Here is a 24,055-nt window from a genome sequence, read left to right as displayed (position 1 = left end):
GTTGTATAGTTTCCTCTCATGGAAAATTAATTTAAAAACAATACTTTAGGCTAAAAATTCTTTTGAACCTTGCTTTCACTGAAAAATTATATTTTTATATATGATTTTTTTAATGTATCTATACTGAATGTTGAATCTTATTGATTTTCTCATGTGTTTAGTTTTTAACTTTAAGCATAACCTTTTTTTCATATTAAAAAAACTATTAGTGACTATAATTTCTTTTAATTCCTTTTTGCTCCTTTAATTCATTAATTGATTGTGATAATAAAATAGAAGAAAAGATAAACAAATTTAAATTCTTACTTTTTGTTGCTAACATTTTTCATTAAACCAATTCATCCCATACAAATTACAAATCAATAATTTATTTATATTGCTCTATATCAATAATAGGAGGCTATTATATTTATTCTACAAAAAGCTACTAATTCATATAGATTCAGTTAAACTTAAAATATTATGCCTAGAGCGAATTACTTAAGTCAGGGGCGTACCCACATGCACTCAGTAACTTTAAAAAATGGTATATATATGTATAGATAGTTCATAAACAATTATATATTTAATTGTGCACCCTTATAACTAAAAGTTGTTAGGGTTTTGCCCTGATTTTCTTACTTTATTTGAAGGTTATTTTTTTCTAAAAGAAAAGATAAAACATTACCATAATTTTTTTACTTTTCCTGAAAGGAAAATATAATATTCTATCACATTTGGTTTATTCTTTCCTTTCAGGAAAAGGTTTTGGAGTAACTAGTTCTTTTCTCGTAGGAAAGGTTTTTGGACCCTATAAATATAGGTTTGTTCCTTCTAATACAACAGAATCCACAATGTAATCGTTTAGAGACTTTTGTTTATGGGGGGTTTTACTCTCTACAGTTTTAATGTGTTTTTATTAGTTTTTGATTGTGTGGGCCAATTGGTCATATGATATAATAATAGTATGTTTTTTAGTATAGTCTTATGTGTCGTCTAATTTATCGTCTTATGATTTGCAATTGTAAGCTTCCGCATGATGCTCTAATCACCCTTCATAATCCAATAAGTGGTATCAAAGCACATGGTTCAAAGATCTGATGGTTCAATGATCCAAAACAAGATTGAAGATAGACTCAAGTGGTTTCAAATCTATTTGCAATAAATTTGATGATAATGAAAGATTTATGTCCAGCTACATGTGAAGAAGAGATTAAAACCATATTTTCAACATCCCTGTTGCTGCATCTTTGAAAATAAAAATAAAATATTTTAAAACCATTTTTAACCCGTATATTTTAAACATTATTTTTAACAATTACTAGCAAGAGTGATGAAGATTTTGTGAAGAACAAGATTATCATACAATGAAGAAGACAGATCAAGCTTTGTCAAGAATATCTAGCCAAATGGGGAGATATGTTAGGGTTTTGTGCTGATTTTCTTACCTTACTTGAAGTGAAGGTATATATATGTATAGATAGTTGATAAACGATTATATATTTAATTGTGCACCCTTATAACTAAAAGTTGTTAGGGTTTTCCCCTGATTTTCTTACCTTATTAGAAGGTTATTTTTTCCTAAAAGAAAAGACAAAACATTACCATAAATGTTTTTACTTTTCCTGAAAGGAAAATATAATATTCTTTCATATTTGGTTTATTCTTTTCTTCTAGGAAGGTTTTGGAGTAGCTAGTTCTTTTCTAGTAGGAAAAGGTTTTCGGACTCTATAAATATAGATTTGTTCATTCTAATACAATAGAATCCACAATGTAGTTGTTTAGAGACTTTTGTTTATGGGGAGATTTTACTCTCTACAGTTATAATGTCTTTTTATTAGTTTTTGATTATGTGGGCCAATTGGTCATATGATATAATAAGATTATGTCTTTTAGTATAGTTTTATGTGTCGTCTAATTTATTGTCTTATGATTTGTAATTTTAAGTTTCCGCATGACGCTCTAATCATCCTTCATAACCCAACAAAAGTCGCCTAGGTGAATTGGTTGAAGTAGTCCACTAGCACTACTTTAAAATCAGGTTTTTCTTTACAGTCAAACCATTTTAATAATTGCTTTTATTGAAACTCATTTTTACCACCTCTTCTGGCTTCACCCCTTTTCTTAACTAAAAACAAAAAAAAACCCCTACTACAATTCTAAACAAAATATAAGATTGCTAGAAAATCTATAATTTGCACAATTCTAAACAAAATATAACCCTGCTAGAAAACCTACTACATACAAGTACTCTTCACTACATAATTAAAGTCCTACTCCTATTATTTCTGCATAAATTGGTAAGTTCTTCTTTTTAAGTGTTTTTTTAGTAAGAATTTACTGTTGATTATTGTGACTTGAAATGGACAGTCTTCTGATTTGAGATGGATAGACTTATGTAAAGAGAAATGCAGGTGATTTTTTCATGAAAAACTGATTTTAAGACTTGTATTCATAGTTTGGAACGGTTCAATTTGCATGTTGATGAAGTAAATAGCATCCATAATAGGTGTTTCAACAAGATGCTAGATTTTGAGAATCAATTTCAATCCATTCAAGTTTCTTCTAACAAGCAATCTGAGAAAATAAAAAGTGAGCATTGAATTAGTTTAGGGGCTTCTACTAATGTGGCAAGGTTTCTCTTGGAATTTGTATTACTTTTTCGAGGTCACGATGAAAGGGAGTTTAAAAAAACAAAGGTATATTTTTAGGTTTTTGGATTGGCTTGGAAAAATGCTTTCGAATACAAATAATGTTATTTTAAAAAACGCTCCAAAAAATGTTATGATGACTTCTCCAAAAAATGTTAACGTTACCCTTGTGCCACTCCTAGCCTTACCATTGGGTCACTCTTAGTAGTGCCCCCTATCTTGGACTGCTAGATTCGCCTCTGGGTAAGTAATTAAGTACTTTCAATGCTCGAGGGTTAGAGATGGGGTGAAATGAAAGAACAAAAGAATTCAACACGTTATTATTGTTTTTTAATTTTGTGTGGCTAACGCATGCCTTTTCTTGTTTAGGAACTTTTGATTCATGATTTTTGTTGTTTCAAATAAATTAATTATTTTTTCGTGCATTTGTCCTATACTATCTGATAAGTTATTCTTTGTCTATGATTTTTTTTTAATATATTCTTTAAACTAGTTCATTAGTATGCTTGAGAAATCTTTGATAAAAACTCTAACTTTTGCATAAGAATCATAGTTGAAAAATATTGGGTAAAACCCTCGATTTAAACATAATTCCTTATATAATAAAAATAATTTAGGCATGAGTAAGAAATTTTTGAAAGATGAACCCTAGCCTTAGTATTTCATGAAATTCTTGAGAGTAGAATTTTAGGAGTGAATGAGAGGGTTTTTATTATTTCAGCTGACAATGAGATATGTATTCACTCTGTGTCACGGAGCCATCGCGGAGCTTCTGTCATGATAGAGTATCTCTCGTAAATCATTCATAACTCTTTACTTAACTTGAATTGATGCAAACTTGACAACGTTGGAATGAAGACTCATAGCCCTTTAATTTGATAGGTTTTGGCTCTCCTAAATCTTTATACTCTACGAGATACGTTCGTTTGAAGATTATCCTTATATGTACTCATGTGAAAACATAGTTGATAGAAATGCTTTGAACTTCACTTCGTATTACAGCTCCCTAATGTCCCTAGATAACATGTGATACCCTCAATACACTTGGTAAAAGACCTTATAATACATGAGCAAGTAGTACATCATCAGTTTCAAACTCATATACTTACGAAGAATGATGCAGATTCTAAGAGTGGAGTTGTAAGGTGTTACATGAGTTCCTACATTTGTTTTCTATACATGTTACACAAAGATCATAATGCACTTAATTAGTGCAATTATAATGTGACATTTTTTCTATAAGGTTTATCGGCATTATATATTGAACCATTGGTGTTATATGACAATACTCTTATTGAAAATATCTATATTTGATATAAAATTTAATTAATATTTTTATATTTTTAAATAAATTTGATAGAGCTTAAAGCCCCTTTTTTGTGAAAAAAAGTATGTACAAAATTGGATAAAGAAGCCCAATGAAATAAACTAAAAGCAAAAACAAAAATCTCTAGGCCTAGTCCATTAAGAGAATCGGCTAGGGCTTTATAAAAGTTTCTTACATACTAGGGTTTCTTTCTTATCCTCTTACTCTCTTCTCAGTCTTTCTCTGTTCCTTGTCTCCTCCTCCATCTCAATAACCTACCACTGTCAAGATTTTTTGTTTCTTTTGGTTGTGGGTGATTGACACCTACCTCTGTTATTTCTTCTCTTCTTTCTCTGCTCACAGAAGTAAATAACTACCTCACTTTACATCATCATTTACTTCAAATTCTATCAATATTAGACTTTCTATTGCATTTTGTAGAGGTATCTTTCGGTGGATGCAGTTGATTCGAATATGGTTTGGACAGAGGTACCAAGTCTTGAGTGTTTTGGAAGACATCCTTTATAAGCACCTTCTCCTTCATTTCTTCATTTTCTTCTGTTGTTTCGTCCTCAAATGTACTTTTGGTTTTTTTAGATAAATCTGAGGTGGAGATATCCAAATGTTCCCGATCTCTTTATGAAAGGCTTGCTTTTCCATCCCCAATAATTTTATATTGTTAATCTTAATTTATGGAATTTAATATTAATATTTATTAATTGATTATGTTAACTTTTATCCATATTAGACTCTATATAATTATTGGGAACTGCATACTGCACTTTTGATTCTTAATCTAATGTGAAATAATTTTTTACATAACAATGTGACCTAGATGCAAAAGGCTCTTAAGGCTTTAGATGTCTCCATGATGCCTCATAATGTATCTTGTTTGTATTTTGGCACATACACGATATGAAATTGGTTATTCCTATGATGATTTTAATATTTTGAAATACTAGTAACTTACAAACATTTCACGCGGAAATTTAATATCACAGAATTTATAAAATAATACTTAAAACCTATCAGTCATTAAAATTTAAGACTATATTATCTTACATAAAAGATTACACAGTAACAAACATTAATAATGTAAAGGAAAACAAAAATTATAACATCTTATCATTTATCCTTAATAACATAAATATTATTTAATGACTGTAAAAACACATACCAGTATTTGTATCATAAGCAATGGTGTCAGTGAGCTACTCAACAAGAGCAAAGTACACAAATATTTAATTGTGCAGAAAAAGAAGAAGTTCACAATTTTCGTTGTTGTAAACTGAGAGGAAGTCCCTCTATTTACAAACAAATGTTTATTGTGCCTTATTGGAAAGGGCACAACTATTTAGAAAAGTTGCAACCCTTCGGAAATGTCACAATCCTTCATAAAAATAACAACTTTTCATAAAAGTCGCAACTCTTCAATAAATTCGTATCTTTTCATAAAAGTTACATTTTTTCATGAAAGGGGAAGGCTAGTTTAATTTTGGAAATAAATAATTTTAAAAGGAAATCCTGGCTCTTGGTGGCGCAACGTAGGAGGGCCTATGGTTTTCTTTTACATAAATATATGATCTGATATGATATTTTTGAATTGTCAATCACGGTAACTTTTTCAGATATGCAAATTGTATTTAAAAAAATCTAATACATTAGTATTCTTATCGTCGAAGTTAAGATCCTCGTCTAGCAATTAAAGAAACAATTAAATTAATGATGGTGCCAGAAAAAAGTTACACAGGTGAATATTAAGCTTAGAATTTGGATTGCAACCTAAAATAATTTTTGAATGCAGACAACACACTGAAATTTAATGATGGTAATATATAGGCAAAAATAAAAAGCTAAAATTTTGAAATTGACTTTTGTCAGCAACGGAAGGTTTTGATCTTCACTTTGTCGATCTGCCTCTCTTAACTGTTCCAACTCGGCGAAAAAGCTTCTACTTTTTTATTTATTTAAATTTTATTAGTCCTAGGACCTTTTTATTGAATAAAGAAAATTAATCCAGACATACAGTGGCCAATGCCCAAAAACACAAAAAAACTCTAGGTTTCCTAATCTTTGTCTCTATCATCTTTCTTTATCTGGAGAGTATCAAAAATATATTCCTTCCTTGACTTGTTCTACCCGTTTCCTGTACAGCTGAGGTGTTGGCTTTCTCTCTTCATGTTTTGGGATACTTAACAGTACTCCTTGATGATGTTTTCTCACCACTGTGCGTATCAAATGTATTAATGAGGTAAGTGTTCTCCTTGATGATACTTTGTTGTTTTCATTGGTGGTTTTGTATTTTTCTAGCTCTAATTCACAATGTTGGTATCTGCTCTTTGTCACTATTTATTTGTTTTCTAATATTGCTTGGAAGATCCACAGAGTCTGTATACTGTTTTGAATATTGTGTAGTCACTACTTCATTACCAATAGATCTGCCATGATATTAGCTTCTCTGAATGTATGAGTGATTGAAGCATTTAATTCATGTGCTCTCTTCATTATTATTTTTCCACTTTCCACCATTTCCAAGTTATTTTCCACTGTGCCCTTATCAATTATCACTAGGCTTAGGGAGTCTATTTCAATTGTGACCTCTCTTAATTGTCTTCCCAAACATTACTCCAATACTTCATAGATTTCCATTAGCTCAACCTCCATATTTGTTGTATTTCGAAGTCTTGCAGCTCTTGCATAGACTAAATCTCCATGTGAATCTTGTAGGCAGAAGGCATAAGAGCTTAGGCCTGGGTTCCCTTTTGAAGCTCCATTAGTATTGCACTTCAACCTATGTGTGTTAGGAAACGTCCAAACCACATTGTGCACATGTAGTTTGGGTCTGTAATTCATTAGCTCCTCAGCTGTGTCAGGCCACGATTTTGACTCTTAGTGTATTTAAGGATATACACTCTTCACCAACTTTTTAATCATAACCTGCACCTGCATCAACATCCCACTGAGAGTAGTTTTTCCTCCATGTTTCACGTTATTCCTTCCTTTCCATAATGTCCACACGATTATTGTTGGCATTGCTTTTAGTATACCTTTGAATTCTGGTGTAGTCTTGTGTTTCCGCCATGTAATGATTACTTGTTGTAAGTGCATCCCACCTATATATATACCTGTAAAACAAGCAAACTCCCTCCAAAGCCTATAGGTAATCGAGGCCTTTAGAAAAAATGTGTGTCATTGATTCCTCTTTCATTTTTCTCACAACACCAACACCTTGATACAACATGGATCTTCATTATTTTTAAATTATAATCAGTGGGGATTCTTCTTCTCCATATGCTCCATAAGAAGAAATTCACCTTAAAAGGAAATCCATTTGTCCATATAAACTCATAGTCAGCTCTAATCTCCTGCTCTATTCTGATAATCCTCCATGTTGATTTCACTGTGAAGTTTCCTTGGGTATTGCCCATCCACCACTGGACATCGTTATCTTCAGAGTTGGGGGGCTTTGTACTCTCCAAAATGTACTCAATCATTTCGGATGCCAATTTTGTGGTTAGATTTTATTCATCCCTCTTTCCTTCTGTGATAAACTCTTTTACCTCTAACTCTTCTTCACTAGTCGTTGCACTGCCAAAATAATACAGGGCTCCTATTCTTATGAAATTATTAAACCAGAAGCTTGGGGTCCTGCCTTGATTTGCCACCATATGTTATGCTCTACTTCAAGACTTATAATTATTATCTTTCTCCACACATGTGATGCACCACATCTCATGGTTATAACAGGGTGATGTTTTTTGCAATACTTGTTCCACTTTAAAATTCCACAAAAGCTTTACAAACAAGGCTTTGGATACATCATTTAGTGACATGGAACCCAGGCCCCCTTCTTCTTTTGGGTAGCACATGACTTCCCATGACATCCGTTACTTGTTTTTGGTCACAATAGCATTTCCCTAGAAGAATTTCATGAATAGTTTATGTATATGTTCTATAACACTGACATGTGGGTTCATTGGTGACAGTATGAATTTGAGGAAAATAGTCGAGTTTAGGCAAATTGGGGCTGTTAAATGAAGAAGGAAAAAGTCGAGGGCATTTTTGCACACATGTCCACGTCACGGTGAGGACGCGGATTCCTTTATCGCAAAGCATTTATTCAGAAACATCTCCGTGTCGCGGATTTGTTCCAAGATGGTGATTTCGTAACTTTTCTCAGGTTTAGCTATTCAAAATCATTCCTAAACATCATGAGATCCATCCAATCACAAATCACTATCCTTGAATCCATAATTCAATTCAAGGAAGGTTAGGAGTAAAGTTTAGAAGTTATGAAGCAAGTCAATAGAAGTTCATTTATGTTTTTCAAAAGTCTTCACAAACGTTTTAACGTTGTTGCAAGACTTAAGTTTCAAGTAAAGAAAAGAGTAAATATTTGATGTTCATTTCTTCAAAGAAGTATATGGGAACTAAGTATTCCCAAGAAGTTTGAAAATGTTTTCACATTTTGAGTAAGAAAGGGAACATCGATTCCAAGAGTGCGTTTAAGCTCAGTTTTGAGTAATTATCTCAAACCCAAGAAAGAATTTTGTTTTTACAAACACATGAGCTAAGTATATTTTGGGAGTAGTATTGAGCACCGATATGGGGTTGCGAGTTCATATTAACTCAAGTCTCCATAAACCATGTAACCATCATGGGTAAAAAAAGGGTCATACTTTTTAGATGAATCCTTGTTGCGTAGACTAGTGGGTCCACTAAGTGAGTTAGGTCATATACCCCTGGAAAGGTATAGGATGGTCCTTGGTAGCGTGAGGTAAAGTGTTGTATCACCACTTAGGCTCGTAGTGGTGGTTGTCGGTTAGAGAATCTCCCACATAAACTATATTACTTTATTATATGAGTAAAGTTGAGTTTGTTATTGCATTTTCTTTAACAAACTAAGTTGCTTTTACTGTTTTACAAATCTTTTCATATATTGTATGTGTTTGATTGCTTTATTTTGAGTTAAGTATTCACGAGTTGAGAAGATCCAAGGTAAGTGTTTCTTTCGAAATATCTTCAAGCCTATGTTTTTTTTAGCATTCCAACTCGCATACTAGTACATTCAATTTACTAATGCCAGTTGCCCTATGTTTCATTTGCTTTTCAGTTGTTAGAATGATCAGGGGTCCTGTCCTGACATCCCTCTTTGTTAGAGGCTTCATAGATAGATAGTATTAGTTCTTTAGTCTTATTGTTTTAGTTGTATACGTTTAAGACTTGAGTTGCCATTTTTGGCTAAGTTATTATCTTTTAAGTTATTGCATGAGCTATATCTATTATGTTTAAGTCTTTCATAGAGTAAGTAAGCCAGGCCAAGGGTTCGCTTGGGGCCAACAATGGTTCTCGAGTGCCAGCCACGTCCGGGGTGTAGGCTTAGGGAGTGACAAACTTAGTATCAGAGCACAGAGTTCAAGGGTCCTAGGGACTCTATGAAGCCGTATCTGTAGAGTCCTAGTTATCGGTGTGAAGCGCACCACAACTATAATTAGGAGCCTACGATACTTAGCAAAATTATCTCACTTCTTTCACACTCATTTCGTGTGTTAGAGTTTGATCTATAAAAAGTTTCCTTCTTATTCGTGCTTGCGTGTGATTTCAGATAATCATGACTCCACGAAGAGCTGTCAGAGGTCATCCTGCTAAACACAATGTTGAGGAACAAGAGTTACCCAATCCACCTGAAGTGCAACCTCAAGGAGAAGTCACCAATGCTGAGTTCCGTGAGGCTATCCGGATGTTGAGCAAAGCTGTGACTAACAAGGTTGGGCAACAAAGAAGAGCTCGACAAGAAGAGGTTGACACTTCAAGGATTCGTGATTTCTTGAGGATGAATCCTCCAAGTTTCACTGGTTCAAGCACTACTGAGGATCCAGAGAAATTCATTGAGGAACTGAAAAAGCATTCGATGTGATGCATGTTGGTGATACTGGAGAGTTGAGCTAGCTACCTATCAATTGAAGAATGTTGCTAGGACTTGGTTTGATCATTGGAAAGAGGGTAGAGCTGAGGATGCACCACCTGCGAGCTAGGTGTATTTTGAGGACGCTTTCTTGGGGCGTTTCTTTCTCTGAGAATTGAAAGAGGCTAAAGTATGGGATTTTCTTACACTTAAGCAGGATTCTCTAAGTGTACATGAGTATGGGTTGAAGTTCACCCAACTATCTCGTTATGCTCCGAAAATGGTTAAGGACACGAGGAGTAGAATGATCTTGTTTGTTGCTGGGTTGTCCCGTCTATAAAGCAAAGAGGGCAGGGCAGCGATGCTGATAGGTGACATAGACATATCAAGGTTAATGGTTTATGGGCAGCAGGTTGAGGAAGAGAAGTTGAGGGAAAGGGAAGAGTTCAGAAGTTAGAAAGCGAAGACAGGGAATGAGTCTGGGCAGCAGTAAGGTAATGTGAACCGTTCGTCCATTCTGCAAAAGAAAAAGGGATCAGCTCCATCATCTGCTAGTGCACTTGCACCCAGAAACAAAGGTGAGTATAATGGTCAGAATTTGCAGAACTTCATAGATAGATATGCACAGTCTCAAGGTAGTGTGGCGCAAGGAAGTAACAGGGTTCCTACATCTACATGTGCTAGGTGTGGTACAATCCACCCAGGTAAGTGTGGTGATGGCCAGACAGGTTTCTTTAAGTGTGGGTAAGAGGGTCACTTCATGAAAGAGTGCCCAAAGAATAGGTAAGGTAGTGGAAATCTAAGCAATAGGGCCCAATCTTCATTAGTTGATCCACAAGAATGGTCTACATCTAGAGGAGCTACTTCTGGTACTGGCAGATGAGCAAACAGTCTTTATGCGATCACTAATCGCCAAGAGCAAGAGAACTCTCCAGATGTTGTCACTGGTATGATTAAAGTCTTTGTAATCTCTTATGTTGCAGTAAGTTTGATGTTCTTCCTGAGAAACTCTATGAACCCTTTTGTGTTTCTACACCTGTTGGGGAGACTATTCTAGCTGAAAGAGTATATCGCAGTTGTGTCATTTCCATCAATCACAGAAACACCATGGCTGATTTAATTGAGTTAGACATGGTAGATTTTGATGTCATTCTGGGTATGGACTAGCTTCATGCCTGTTATGCCTCCATTAATTGTAGGACTCGAGTTGTTAAGTTCCAAGTTCCTAATGAGCCAGTCTTAGAATGGAAGAGTAGTACAACAATGCCTAAGGGTCATTTCATTTTGTACCTTAAGGAAATAAAGTTAGTTTCTAAGGGTTGTGTCTATCACTTACTCCGAGTTAATGACTTTAGTGTTGAGATACCTCCTATTCAGTCAGTTCCAGTAGTAAAAGAGTTTCCAGAAGTCTTTCCTGATGATCTACCTAGAGTTCCTCATGAGAGAGAAATAGACTTCGGCATAGACATCATTCCAGATACCCGTCCTATATCTATTTCTCCATATAGAATTGCACCAGCACAGTTAAAAAAGCTTACAGAGCAGTTAAAAGATTTGCTAGATAAAGGTTTCATTCCACCAAGTGTCTCGCCTTGGGGCGCTCTGGTCTTGTTTGTGAGAAATGAAAATGGTTCACTTAGGATATGTACATATTAATGCCAATTGAACATGGTTATCATCAAGAACAAGTATCCTATCCCAAGAATTGATGATATTTTCGATCAGCTTCAGGGTGCTTCTTGTTTTTCGAAGATAGACCTCAGATCAGGTTACCATCAGTTGAGAGTAGTGGAATGTGATATTCCAAAGACAGCTTTCAGAACCCGTTATGGTCATTATGAGTTTTTGGTCATGTCCTTTGGTTTGACCAATGCGCCTGCAACATTCATGGACCTTATGAATAGGGTATTCAAACCTTATTTAGATATGTTTGTTATCATCTTCATTGATGACATACTAATCTATTCAAGGAATGAAGAAGATCATGCTAGTCACCTCAGAATAGTTCTTCAGACTTTGAAAGATAGAGAATTGTATCCCAAGTTCTCTAAGTGTGAGTTTTGGCTTGAGTCTTTGGAATTCTTAGGCCACATTGTGTCTGGAGAGGGAGTTAAAGTTGATACTTAGAAAATTGAGGCAGTGCAGAATTGTCCTAGATACACATATCCCACTGATATTAGGAGTTTCTTGGATTTGGCTGGCTATTATAGAAGGTTTGTAGAGGGGTTCTCATCCATTTCGTCTCCTTTGACCTAGTTGACTAAGAAGACAGTTATTCTTTGTCGTGATGTATGTTGCTTTGGTAAGGATTTGCCTTGTGAGACATCACAGATGACAAAGTTCTACAATATGTATAGACAACGTTGCACTATCTTTTTGGTGAATTCCTGCATTGTAAGTGGAATTTCCAAATGGCGAGCGAGTTATATCAATGGGCAATGTAGGATGTATCAGAACGTAAAGATTTTACTGAATCACAGTCCGTATCAGCTTGTAACATGAATTTGGAGGAGACTTTGTTAGGAGCTACTTTCGCTCTAGGACAGCTTGAGGCTCATTTGGGGTAAGACTTCCTTTAAATGTTTGGCCTTCCCTTGTATAAACATATATTCCAATATCTTCCCTAATGCACAACCTTTTCTGGTGGCTGTAGGAATTTTTACGGTGCTTAGGAAATACCAACTGTAGCACTGAAGGAAGCAGAAGAGTGCTTTGGTTTGCTACATCAATTTATTATCGCATGTATAACAAAATCATTTGTATCCTATTGATTTTTATTTTATTTATGCTGGTAATTATCATCAAAAGGTTGGTATTATTTTGACCTGCATAGCTCTCTTGTATCGACATAAAACAGCCATGGAGCGGTCAAGCTCGCTTTTGATTCAAGAGGTCTGAAACTATCAACTAAAGTTGTATCCTAATGGTGGATGATCGCACCTCAATTGAAGAACTTTGAAGGTCTTCTATCAACTAAAGTTTTTTCTGTAAGTAAATATTCTAGATTTTTACTAAAAGCAAATAGGATTATTAGACAAATTACATATTATGCTGAAAGGTGAAACTTGAAATAGTGAATACAATGCTTACTAATAAAATTCTGCAGTGAAAAGCTTACGCTGCAGAAACTCTTGATCATTCGTTTTGCTGGAGGGTACATAATTTAAAAGTTAAATATATGTGGTGTGTTCCTTAATATCACATGAGAAGATCATATGATGAAATTTGCAAGAGATAGCATGGTTAAAGTTAGTTACCAAGTTGCGAATCCTGAAAAATGGCATTCTCACTAGTGAAGATGGTATAATACTTATCATAAACCTTAGCAAAAGTTAAGAAACTCTCTAATCAGCTCCATATCTCATTGTACATGATTCCAAAATTTTCTCTCTAAATTCCATACATGTGTTTGATGGAAAACACTGAATATTTTTGCAGCAATGAAAGCAATTGAAGCAGGACTTGCAGGAGTTATCGTCTCTAACCATGGAACTCGGTAGCTAGATTACACTCCAGCTACTATTTCTATTCTTGAAGAGGTGATTCCCTTAATTTTCAGATATGAAATACAAGCTCATTTTGGAATTCTTTTCAATTGAAAGCAGAAATATGTTGTTTTGAATCTTAAAAATTTGAAAAATATTAACTTGAAATCTCCTAAATTAGAAGGTCCATGTAGTTCAAGGTAAAGTTCCAGTTCTTATTGAGGGAGGAATTAGATGAGGAACAAACATATTCAGGGCTCTAGCACTCGGCACTGAAGCTACTCTTGTAAACTTATGATTTAAAGAAATGAATCTAAGTTATATACACTGATGACAACGTAATTTTTTTATATATATTCCTGCAGATTGATCGATTGGTTATCTATGGCCTGGCTGCTAATGGAGAATCTGGGGTAAAACATGTTATTGAAATGCTCAAGAATGAACTAGAACAGACTATTGCTCTTGCTGGCTGCTGCACTGTGGCAGAAATTACCAGAAATTATGTCAAGACAGAGAAAGAAAGGTTCCTAGGTAGGATGTAGTTTAATCAGCTGATCCTTTCCAAATGAATGGTCTCGTCAAAAAATTATATCTTGTATATTAAAAAAGTATACTAAAATACATATGTCAAAACTTACATTTTATCTTAGTATCATCTCTTTCATATTTTGATGTAAGAATTACTTGTAGGTTATTGCTGGCTTATGGGTTCTTTGGATACTTGGAAAATTTTGGAACATCCTCACCTTGTTTTACATTTGTAAGCAATCTACTCTAATGTTTCTTACTTGAGTGACAGATTTGTAGGGATTATTTAGAATTCTGATACTGTGTGATTTCTTCTTTGAAAATAGGCTTTTCATTTCTCCATGTCATTCATGTGCTTTATGATAATCTAAGGTCGTTATTTATTTTAATTTGATTAAAATATGTAATTTTAATGTATATGTGTGCTGTAAATTTAAATTACTTGGTATTTCTTTTCAATTTTCTATAACTAGAGAGTGATTGAAGTAAATAAAGTATTGTACAGGTTTTTATTCTTTAATCTTGTTTATAACCTGAATCTGATTCTTGTTAAAATTGCCTAATCTAGATTAGTTTATTTTTTATTTATAAATTGTTAAGGATATATTTATCATCAAATCATTTTTCTGCGTTCCTTTTAAATTAGTAAAAATATGAGTTTGTCAAGTTTTGACTTGTCAAAAATTAAGTTGTACTTAACAATCTAATAGTTTAGTGCTTCTACGTGGCTTGGATATCATACTTTGTACGTGGCTTGTACTCTCAAAATTCAGTGACGTGGTTGCTTCCCCTCCTTTGGAGTTTAGTGTTGAATTTTTGGTGTTTTTTTTCCTTCTTGCTGTTTGATTTTGTCCTGGGTATTGAGAATTGGTGGACCTATAGAATCATGTGAAACTTTGTTTTGGCTTTGGTCATTTATTTACGTATTAAATGTAATTTGATTGCGTGAGTAATTGCATTTGACGTGTGCAGGTTGTTGGTAGTTTGATTTTTTCCTTTTTTGGTATACTACTGTTGTCCAACCTTTGTCTTCATCTGAGTTTTTTGGACTCTTTATTGGCATTGAATAATCTGGTAGTTTAGTGCTTCTAGAAGTGGATTGGATATTGTTTGGTCTGTTGGGGCATGAGTGTACTAAGTGTCCAAGTTTGCCACATTTTTTCCACGCATCCTGGTGGTTTAAATTATATTAAGCCTGCAGTTTTTGCAGATGTTACATATGCAGGTTATTATGTAGCTAATTGATAATCAGTGTGTATCATTTATGTTATATTGGTATCTGATTGCTTGAGTTGCTTAGTATATCATCACATGTACATTATATGTTTACTAGTCTTATGGGTGTCGTAATACGGCTATTTCAACGTCCAGGTTACTGCAGTGGGTTATGCTATCATGCCAACATGATCCCTTGACCTTAACTATAAATGAGGGCATTGCGAGTTTTACCAATGTTTCTGTTGCCTGGCTTATCCTTCATTACATATTCAGCGTTTGGAAGTTTTACAAGGATGTGTAAGTAATTAATGGTTGTTAGCTAACCAAAGTTCTCATACTGCGCATTTCATAATCATATTGTCTTACATACTAATTTACCCCTTTTCCTTACTGTCTCTGCTTTTTGATGCTGAATGTGATTTAGGACTTTGATTTTTATAGAAAAATCGTAATAGCCTGAGAGATGACCAGGTTATTTGTGGGTGGCTTAACTTGGTTAAATAAATGTGGTATACATGATTGAGCCAATGTTGTTCAAGTAATAAATTAACCATGATTACGTGTATAGCTACTAGTAAAATCATGTTAATGTCAATGTGTTTCCTGGTTTATAGCAGCAGAAACACTTGACAGGTTGTTGACCAAAATTGTGAGCTCTTTTTTTTTCTCTCTAATATGATCGCAAGCAGTTTGATATACATTTTGAGTAATTGGATTTGTTATTTATATGGTATGTGATTGTCATGCAATCTAAAATTTTTTGAAGAGGTACATGAACAACAGTTCAAGGAGAACCTTTTCTGTTAAAGTTGCACACTTTTCTATTATATGAGATAAGACATCTCATTATGGATTTAATGCATGCCATGAAGACAAAAGAAATTAATATATAGTTATGAATGTCTATTCTTTTTCTGGTACCTTTTTGGTTTTAGTTTGCCTCAGAATAAAGTAGAAATGATTAATGTTGTAACTTCATCGTAAGAAAATTGAACACACAACTTATTAATCAACTAGGTGTGGTCTCTCGGCTAAGAGACCGTGTACAACATATAGTGTTGAGATGTTTTTGTATCCGTATGGACATTTTGGTCTTGTTGCAAACATTGAAGAAGTACTATTGACTTGGAATGCAATATGGAATCTCTTCTCTGTTTTATGGTGTCATCTTGTATTAGTATATCTAAACTGTAACCTGCAATCTCGAACTCAATAAATTTGCAAACTAGAACTGTAATTTGTAATGTGGAATTAATTTGGAACTGTATTCTGCAATCTGGAATTAATTCTGAACTGGAACTGTAATCTGCAATCTGCAATTTGGTTTTAATCTGGAACTTCTTGCCTCTTCTATAAATGCTGCAATCTGATTTTGTTGTACATTTTAAATGTGCAGGGAAATGGAGGTGATCAAATTTGAAGAGTCGTCACAAGTCAATTTGATCTCATTGAAGTGGATGATGAAGAGTTTTCGAACTATTGTAAAAGTTTGAATACATTATGTTTGATTTTGTGAATATATTCATTGCTAGAATATATTGAACTATTGGAAGAGTACTTTTTGAACTATTGTGTACACATATTTAGAATATTGCTCTATAAGTATGTGTATGTACACAAGACATACTATCTTCTGAAGTTTATTGCAAATCAATATATTTGAATTACCTATTAGCCAATTGAATGCTTGAGATTATTTATTGCTAAACAATATTGGTGTTTTTTAATTAGAAATTGTGGCAAATAAATATTTTATAGCAAAATAGTATTATTACACTTAAAAGTGTAGCCATAGGGCTGTAAATTGTGGTATGCGTATGGGCAAGGACTACACTTCAAAGTGTTGTCATACATTAGATAGAAAAGGCAACACTTTTAAATTGTTGTCATACATTAGATAGAAAAGGAAACACTTTTAAATTGTGGTCAATAAGGAAGCAAAGGCCACGCTTGAAAGTGTAGTTGTATGAGATAGAAATGTTGCTATATGAGGTACATCAAAGCGTGGCCATTTTGCCTTTTCGGCTACGCTTTTAAGCGTAGCTGATAAGGCAACACTTGAAAAGTGTTGCCTAAACTCTAAGGTTACGCTCTTTTCGGCCACCCCTGGAAAAGTGTTGCTTAAAGTCCAAAAGTGTAGCCTTTTATCAAAGGCCACATTTTTTGCTAGTTTAGGCTACACTTTACTTGGGTGGCCGTAGGCCTAAAATGTTGTAGTGAGATATGGCGTCATTATTTGTATGGTTTTCATGTTTATGTATTTAGTGATCACAAGAGTCTTCAATATATGTACACACAGAAAGAGCTTAACCTCAGATAAAGGAGGTGGTTAGAAGAATCAAGAATTATGACATGAGTATTCTTTACCACCCAGGTAAGGCTAATGTCGTTGCTGATTCCTTGTGCAGGTTGTCTATGGGTAGTACCGCCCATATTGAGGACGAAAAAAAAGAGTTGGCGAAAGATGTGCATAGACTTTCACACTTAGGAGTCCGACTAATGGATTCCACAGAAGGTGGAGTAGTGGTGATGAATGGGGCTGAATCTTCATTAGTGTCAGAAGTGAAGGGAAAGCAAGACCAGTATCCTATTTTGCTTGAATTGAAGGAAAATGTTCATAAGAAAAAAGTATTAGCTTTTGAACAAGGGGGAGATGGTGTGTTGAGATATCAAGGAAGATTGTGTGTACCAATGGTGGATGGACTTCAAGAGAGGATCATGGAGGAAGCTCATAGCTCAAGATTTTCCATTCATCCGGGTTCCACAAAGATGTATCGCGATTTGAGAGAAGTCTATTGGCGGTGTAGCATGAAGAAGGGCTTTGCAGAATTCGTTGCTAAGTGGACAAATTGCGAACAAGTTAAAATAGAGCACGAAAGGCGTAGTGGTTTGACCCAGATTATAGAACTTCCGAAATGGAAGTAGGAGATGATTAATATGGACTTCATCACAGTTTTACCAAGGTCTCGCAAGCAGCATGATTCTATTTGGGTGATTGTCGAGAGAATGACAAAATCAGCCCATTTTCTGTCGGTAAAGACTACGCATTCTGCAAAAGGTTATTCCATGTTATATATTCAGGAGGTGGCGAGACTTCATAGAGTCCCAGTCTCCATTATTTCGGATAGAGGTGCACAATTTACTGCACAATTCTGGAAATCTTTTTAGAAAGTCTTGGGGTCAAAGGTGAATTTGAGTACTGATTTTCATCCTCAGACTGATGGTCAAGCAGAGCGCACTATTCAGACTTTAGAGGATATGTTGAGGGCCTGTGTTATTGATTTCAAAGGTAACTGGGATGATCACCTACCTCTCATTGAGTTTGCTTACAATAATAGTTACCACTCTAGCATCCAGATGGCTCAATATGAAGCTTTTTATGGGAAAACATGCAGATCTCCTATTGGAAGGTTTGAAGTTGGTGAAGCTGGGTTGATAGGACCAGATTTAGTTCATCAAGCTATGGAGAAGGTGAAAGTGATTCAAGAAAGGTTGAAAATGACGCAGAGTCGTCATAAATCCTACAGTGATGTTAGGAGAAGAGAGTTAGAGTTCGAAGTAGATGATCGGGTATATCTACAAGTTTCACCCATGTAGGGTGTAATGATGTTCGGTAAGAAGGGGAAGCTTAGTCCCTAGTATATTGGACCTTATCGAATAGCCAGGAGGATTGACAAAGTAGCTTATGAGTTGGAGCTACCACAAGAGTTAGCAGCGGTTCATCCGATATTTCATGTCTTCATGTTGAAGAAGTGCATGAGCGATCCTTCATTGATTATACCAACTGAAGATATTGGGATCAAGGATAGTCTATCTTATGAAGAAGTTCCGATTCAGATTCTAGATCGCCAAGTTCGCAAGTTGAGGACTAAGGAAGTAGCATCAGTCAAAGTTCTTTGGAGGAACCAATTTTTTGAGGAAGCTACTTGGGAAGCTGAAGAGGATATGAAGAAGAGATATCCACATCTCTTTTAGTCCGGAGAAAATGCAGACCAAGGTACTACTTCTTTTCTTAGTACTCTTTAATTCGTAAGTTAGCATGTTGTAAGTGCATTGCTTGATCGGGTGTTTGAGTTGTTGCATGTTACACCCTTAGCCTAGTAGGAGTAATCTCATTCGAGGAAAAATGTTCCCAAGGGAAAGATATTGTAATACCTCGCAGGTTGAAATAACTAGGAAGAAGCTAATAATTGGAAATAGTCAATTTTAGAAAGAATAAAAATCTGAAAATTTGTCTAAGTTAGGAAAAGTTGAGTTTTGGTCAACTTCAAATAGACATAACTCCTAGCTCAGGATGAGTTAGGTTTATTTCCATAAATGGTTGGAAACCTCTTGGAATAATCTTTCCAATGTCGTGGAGTTTGCGCGATTCTGAGTTTGTATGAGAAAGTTATACCCTTTGGAAGTTGGGTTGTTTGATTAAGGAAAGTCTAATCCGGAATTTGGAAGGGTAAATTAGTCTTTTCCTTACCCAATTAATTTAATTCATTTTAGTGAATTAATTAAGGGTCAAATCGGAATGATATCAATTTAATCAATTGGAAATTCACGCTAAGGCTTGGAGAACGGAGAAAAAAGGAGAAAGGAGAGGAAAAGCTCAAGATTCGCCACGATCGTACGATTTGATTATGGATTTTTCCAAGGAATTTATCATACAATGTAAGTGAGTCTCACACGCCAAACATGTTTAGTTCAGTAAAATTCATCCTAAAAGGGTTTGAAAGTTGATGCTCTTGGCATGTATTGTTGAATTTGAATGTTGTTCTTGAATTGGGATGAATTGATGAGTTTCTGGAATTTTTACGTTGAGTTTTAGAGTTGTTTTGAGTTAGGTTCTTGAGTACATATGTTGGGTATCGGGATCTAAAATGAATTTGAGGAAATTAGTCGAGTTCAGCTGAATTGCGGCTGGAAAACGAAGAAGGAAAAAGTCTAGGGCATTTTGGCACGCAAGTTCGCGTCGAAGACTTGCTCCTTCTGTGTAAACAAATTTCTTCCGCGTCGCGGAGATGACGCGGACTCCTCTGTCTAAAAATTTAATTTTGCGAGCATTTATTCAGAAACAACTCCTCGTCGTGGACTTATTCCAAGACTGTGATTTCGTAACTTTTCTCAGGTTTAGCTGTTAAAAATCATTCCTAAACATCATGAGATCCTTCAATCACAAATCACTATCCTTGAATCCATAATTCAATCCAAGGAAGGTTAAGAGTCAAGTTTAGATGTTAAGAAGCAAGTCAAGAGAAGTTCATTTAAGTTTTTCAAAAGTCTTTGAAAAACGTTTTAACTTTGTTTCAAAACTTAAATTTTAAGTTAAGGAAAGAGTAAAGATTTGAAGGTCATTTCTTCGAAGAAGTATATGGGAACTAAACATTCTCAAAAAGTTTGAAAATGTTTTCACATTTTGAGTAAGAAAGGGAACATCTATTCCAAGAGAGCTTTTAAGCTAAGTTTTGAGTAATTATCTCAAACGAAGGAAAGAGTTTTATTTTTACAAACACATGAGCTAAAGTATATTTTGGGAGCAGTATTGAGCACCGATATGGGGATGCGAGTTCATATTAACTCAAGTCTGCATAAACCATTTAGCTATCATGGGTAGAAAAAGGGTCATACTTTTTATATGAATCCTTTTTGAATAGACTAGTGGATCTACTAAGTGAGTTAGGTCATATACCCCTGGGAAGGTATAGGATGCTCCTTGACAGCGTGAGGTAAAGTGTTGTATCACCACATAGTCTGATAGTGGTGGTTGTCGGTTAGAGGATCTCCCACATAAACTATATTACTTTATTATATGAGTAAAGTGGAGTTTGTTATTTCATTTTCTTTAACAAACTAAGTTGATTTTACTATTTTACAAATCTTTTCATAAATTGCATGTGTTTCATTGCTTTATTTTGAGTTAAGTATTCATGAGTTGAGAAGAGCCAAGGTAAGTGTTTCTTTCGGAATCTCTTAAAGCATATGTTGTGTTTAGCATTCCAACTCGCATACTCGTACATTCAATATACTGATGCTAGTTGGACTGAATCATCTTATGATGTAGACGCAGGTAACCAGGATCAGTATCCAACACCTCATCGATCAGGTTCAGCACTCAGAGTCAGTTGGTGAGCCTCCTTGCATTTGGGAGGACTCTTTTATCATTTGCTTTCTAGTTTTCAGTTTTTAGGAAGATCGGGGGTCCTCTCCCGACATCCCTCTTTGTTAGAGGCTTCATAGACAGATAGTATTAGTTTTTTAGTCTTATTCATTCAGCTGTATACGTTTAGGACATTATTTTCCATTTTTGGCTAAGTTATTATCTTTTAAGTTATTGCATGAGCTATCTCTCTTATGTTTAAGTCTTCCATTGGGTAAGTAAGACAGGCCAAAGGTTCGCTTGGGTCCAGCAATGGTTCTCTAGTGCCAGCCACGTCTGGGGTGTAGGCTCGGGGCGTGACATATGAATCATGTTACGAAGGATTTCTTGATGTTTAGATGTAGTTTAGAGTAGTTAGAATCAGAAAGGAGTAGTAGTACACTTTAAAAGAACTTAGAGTGAGCAAACAATGGAAAAGGGTAGGGGAAGGCGACCCTGGCACACTGCTGGCACTGGGCACCAGCCCCTTAACTTCAAAGACCCCATTCTTGCGCACTGTTGGGGTGCCGCCCCAGCCCCTCCTCAGAACATTCCTCGCATACTCGTACATTCAATATACTGATGCCAGTTGGACTGTATCATCTTATGATGTAGACGCAGGTAACCAGGATCAACATCTACCACATCGTTGATCAGGTTTAGCACTCAGAGTCAGTTGGTAAGCCTCCTTGTATTCCGTAGGACTCTTTTATCATTTGCTTTGCAGTTTTCCAATTTTAGGATGATCGGGGGTCTTGTCGTGACATCCCTCTTTGTTAGAGGCTTCATAGACAGATAGTATTAATTCTTTAGTCTTATTCATTCAGTTATATACGTTTAAGACTTGAGCTTCCATTTTTGGCTAAGTTATTATCTTTCAAGTTATTACATGAGCTATCTCTCTTATGTTTAAGTCTTCCGTTGGGTAAGTACGCCAGACCAAGGGTTCACTTGGGTCCAGCAACGATTCTCGAGTGCCAGCCACGTCCGGGGTGTTGGGGGGGTGACATATGATTCAAGGTATGAAGGATTTCTTGATGTGTAGATGTAGTTTAGAGTAGTTAGAATCAGAAGGGAGTAGCAGTACACTTTAAAAGAACTTAGAGAGAGCAAATAATGGAAAAGGGTAGAGGAAGGCGATCCTGGCGCATTGCTGGCACTGGGCACCAGCCCCTTAACTTCAAAGACCCCATTCTTGCGCACTGTTGGGATGCTGCCCCAGCCCCTCCTCAGAACATTCCAACAGATTTTCTTATTCGATATTTGGCTTTAATTTTCCTTGAATCGAATGGTTTCTTCCGAACTCACTTCGATTAGAATACCCAATATAAGTACACAAAAATCTACCAAAATACAACCCTCAAACTACTAATTTTAATCTCAAGAACCCATCCAAACCCATCATTAACGGTTCCAGAATGAAACTTCAAGAAACTCATCAAAAACTCAAGGCATTCAACTTCAAGAACGAAATTATGGATAAAATCACATGATTGGCATGTGGGTGAAAGAACTCAACACTATTAGAATTTACATACCTCGATTTGATGAAAAAATCCTCGATTCGCAGGAAATCTTGATCGTTCTTCCTTTTCTCCTCCTTTCTCTTCTTTAAGTCTCTTTTAAAACCCAAAGCAAAATTTTGGATTATGAAAACTGACCCAAATCAGTTTTAACCCTTAGAAGATTTCTAAAAATGTTTAAAGCTGAAGGGGAAAGGAAAATACCAAAGTACCCCTCATTAATACGAGTAACTTTCCGTAACAGGATACGCTGACTTAAAACGAGCATATCTCCCTTATCCAAACCCAAAATTCAGCAAACTAGGCGGCGTTAGAAAGAGAATTCAATGAACTTTCATTTGATATCTTATAGGCCAGCTAACTCAAAATGTACTTAAAGTTATGGTCGTTGGAAGTTGACCTAAAACTTACAACTTAAGCATAACTTGAAAAATTCTCAATTTGACTCTTTCCAATTCAGTTCTTTCTAAAATTAGCCCTTTGTAATACCGATGTGTTACACTCACATTATGAATTAATGAAATACTATTGAGTGAATATATGATGTAATTAGAAGGATTCTTACAGAAGTTTCTCAGGTTTTATAACAATAAGTCTACTGTATATATCTTCCTTTGTCAAGGTTTAGGACTAAAATCTTAGGAAAGAAAAGTTCAATTAATATCAATGTGTACATGATGGTAAAATATCAAACCCACAACATATCATATTTCGTTTTGTTATTCCTATCACTATATTCACCAGTTTTTTAGTTATTGTTAGCCTACTGCAATTGTTTTCCTCTATCCCTGAAGTTTATGCACATAAAATTTAAGTAATACACATCGTCATCAAGGCATATGTATTCAAAAAGAGTCAACTGACACTGCTCCACTAAAAAGGTATAGATACTATGTGTTGTTTATATCCCTAAATATTGTATCAAATGATTATTGAGGATCCGAATTCATATTTTTTCTATAAAAGATACCCCACCAAACAAGTGGTTTTTTATAGAATGTTTTTAAATAAGTTCTGAAATCACATTCAGAATTCATGGAATACTACTTAGTGAATATATGTCATAGTCAGAAGGATTGACATATTTTATTTGGTTATTTCTATAACAATTCCCAAGTTTTATGTTGACAGATTGTCTACAACAATCGTCTTCCTTTATTGGGGCTTAGGATTAAAAGCTCATGCACGTAATGTTTAAATAATATTCATTATTATCAATGATGGAACCACATGTATTCAAAAGATATACTATGTAGATAGGTTAACAGTTTTATTTATATACATTCTATTTATAGTATCCCTTAATTTACTCGCATGTTTATTTTTTTTAACA

The sequence above is a fragment of the Solanum tuberosum genome, unplaced genomic scaffold, assembly GCF_000226075.1.
Source record: "Solanum tuberosum cultivar DM 1-3 516 R44 unplaced genomic scaffold, SolTub_3.0 scf00064, whole genome shotgun sequence".
NCBI classification, from domain to species: domain Eukaryota; kingdom Viridiplantae; phylum Streptophyta; class Magnoliopsida; order Solanales; family Solanaceae; genus Solanum; species Solanum tuberosum.
Note: the sequence above shows the minus strand (reverse complement) of the source record.